This window comes from Calliphora vicina, chromosome 1, assembly GCF_958450345.1.
Source record: "Calliphora vicina chromosome 1, idCalVici1.1, whole genome shotgun sequence".
In the NCBI taxonomy this organism is placed as follows: Eukaryota; Metazoa; Arthropoda; class Insecta; order Diptera; family Calliphoridae; genus Calliphora; species Calliphora vicina.
The window spans coordinates 89,416,086-89,419,696 of record NC_088780.1 but is presented as its reverse complement, the minus strand read 5'-3'; positions in this window follow the sequence as shown (position 1 = coordinate 89,419,696).

Below are 3,611 nucleotides of genomic sequence, written 5' to 3'. Positions count from 1 at the left end.
AGATAACTAAGCCTATTAGTATAAAGTGTGTTTGTTACACTATATTGTTTACTAGTTTTGCTGGTTTTTCAAATTTCCATTTTCGTACACAAAAAATAATAAAATCTAGCACTTTTTGATTGAAAAATTAATTAATTAAAAAGTGTTTTGTTTTGATTTTTTTTGGAAAAATTTTAACAATTTGTTATTATATTTTCCAGTTGAAATGTATTTTTACTTGAAATGTATTTGAACAAAGCTATATTTGAAGTTTTTTTAATTATTCTTTGAAATATTAGGAAATTGTTACTAAATGTTTGTTTATGTGTTGTTAACCACACAGTGGCTTATAATTGAGGAAAATCTTTAGAAAATGAAAGATATCTTTTTTGAGATATCTCCTTTGTACAAGGATAATTTTTTGGTTAAAAAGAAAAGGATTTTTAGGAAAGCTTGTTGAAACTAGGGTACATTACCATTACCATGAGACTGGATAATCGGTTAAAAAGTATACAATTGAAACAAACAATTGAAACTACACAATTTTACACTATTCTTATATAAAATTTTAAATTTGAACCTGTATAGAATCCAAACCATAGCTAATTTTGAACTGCTAAGGTACGCAAAATGTTGTTTCCCTCCGTTTTAAGAAATTTGACATCATCACCATAACCTAAACCTTTCCGGGTAGCTTTATTAAAATTAATCGTTTTTGTAAAATTTATTTGTATTAGTTTATTATTTTCAACTAAATAACTATTCTGTGCTCTAAAAGTAATAATAAAGCAATGTTGCCTCTAATCTAAATGCAATTACATTTTTATAAAAATAATGAGTATGAAATAATTTGTAAATTATTAGGAACTACATACTTGTGTACTTTTCATTTACTTCTTTATTTTCTTGTATTAAATTTAATGAAACGTCTTAAAATGTTGCATGCTGCCACTGTGGCATACAAGCAGGCAAACATGTTTCATGTCTGTGGCAAAAAAAATAATTAAATTAAATTAAAATGTTTACAAAACGAATCTTATGAATGCTTTTAATGTTTAAGAGATACAAAAAATATTAAATATTAATTAATAATACTGAAAAATAATTAAATTAAATTACAATTAGAATAAATAATACTTGCTGAATCACTTGTTGCCTAAATACCGCTTGACTTTTATACTTGACATTTTTTTCTAAAAATAAATTAAACAGACAGCATAAAATATACATATGTATGAGATAAATAAACGTAATTTCTTTGTTTTAAAACCGAAAAATATCAAAATGAAATTCCAACATTTTTGTTTTCTGTTTTTACAATAAATTATCATGACAAAACTGCAGAAAATTATATACATATTTGCCAAAATGGTATTTAGAAGAAACAAAACAATATTGAAATTGAAATTACCAATAACAAAACTTAATATTGTAGTCAAATGATTAGTTTTATTTTAAGAAAATTTCATAACAAAAAAACAAAACAAGTAGTGAGTTAGTTGAAAAAAACCAAAGCAAATTAAAATAGTTAAGTTGTAAGTTCATGTTATTCTAAATTGAAATTAATTAAAATAAACAATATAACAATTTTATACACTGTAGCAAAAACAAATAATCCAACTAAAGAAATAAGTAGATACATACAACATTAAGGCTATTCACAGTTTAATTTATCTTAGGCATGAAGTGAAATTTCAATTCAATGCAAAATGTATTGGGCAAAACAAATTATTACTGTGAATTTGCTAGAACATACCCTCTAACAAAATGTATTGTTGAATATTTTATAATTAAATATATAATATACCGTAAATTTAATCAAATTCAATTTCAATATCTTCAATCTTCAATCTCTTAACTTCTTTAATTTATAAATTGTGAAAAATTAAAAGAATTTAGTTAAAAAAAAAACAGAAAAAAATCCTATAATGACAAACATTACTTACTCTAAGGTTTTCTTAAAACACGTATGGTGCTACATATTTACTTACAAACTTATAAATATTTAATACTAAAATCTAAATCTAAATTAAAATTATAAAACAAAATACTAACTTTAACAACTTTACTACTTAAGTATACAAACATACAAACACTCTTTCATACATGCATCCTGATGGACGTTCGTTTAATAATGGGTTCATATTTATAAAATAAAAACAAAGAAAAAATTTAAATAACTCTCATCTAAAGATCTCTCTAAATAATAAAATTTTATATTTGCTTAATAAAAATTACAAAAAAAATAAACATAAAAATAAAAAAGTAGAGAATATTTTATAACTAAAATCAAGACCCACCGACGTTCATTCAAAATTCCTTATCTTTATCTTTGTATAAAAAAGAACACAACAAATAAAAACCTTTTATACTACACAAAAAAAAAACAAATAAAATTTATAAAAAAAAATGAATAATATTTAAGATAATTTATTTCTAAACATATATAATAAACAAAATTGAGTTGATAAATAGTTCATGTTGCGTTATTTGTTACAATAATTAAAAAATAATAAGAATTAAATTATATCTCCATATATTAAATTGAATTGAAATGAATTGTATTGTATACCAAAACAAAAAACAACTTTAATTCTAGTAAATTTCCAAAAACCAAGTAGCTTATAAGTAATATTTTATAATGATATCTGTTCCAATTTATAATTTGAACACTATTCACTCTATTTAACCATCGATTATTTTGCAATAGTGAACAACTATAATCTAATAATTCTCAAAATATACGATTCTTAATAACGTTTTATATATAGTGCTCACAACTACTGTTTTACTTACTGGTGTGTATTGTTCTTTTAGTTTTGTTAAAATCCAAGTATGAAGGATATATTCAGATTTTCGAGGTCCTCTTACTAACAAGAAAATATTTGTAATGATACAACTGAATTCTATCAAAATACACCACGTTCCATATTGATAAAATATTATATAACGACTGGACAAAAATAGACGCCGTTATTGTAGGTCTACCACACTGTTGTAAATCGAAATATTGATGAATCCCATATACCCTGAAAGGTAAAACTGCAATATTTCGCAATCAAATTCTGAAACTTGGAAGTATTTATATCTGTATGATTGTAATTAGGCTTGCATTTTTTCATTAATTGGAGCAGGACTCTTGCAGCTGCCTTATATCATTATTATAAAAACCGCCTTCAAACATTTAAAGCCATTGGTAATGGGAGTATGACTTAAAAATGCGTAATTTTTTAAAATTTTTAGATTTTATTTCGAAACATTTGTATAATATACATAAATTTATTAAAGTATTGTCCATTTATGACCTTTTCCCATCTTTCTGGCAACATATGGATTCCGAGCCAGAAGGACAAGACCGAATAAAGCGAATTTCGGATACTCTGTTCCAAATTGAAGCGTATTTAAGAGAGAGCGTTCTGCATCGATCGAAGCAAATAGTAGTCGGTATGTGGCAAAGTCTGAACTATAACGCGGATGAGGCAAAATTTCCCAACCACTTCTTTCCATATAGTTTTTATCAGGTATTGCAACATATGAACGAGCGTTGTCATGATGAAATATTACGGTTTCATGTTTGGCCGCATATTCTGGGCGTTTCTCGACATGCAAAATCGACTCTCAAGGACGATCGA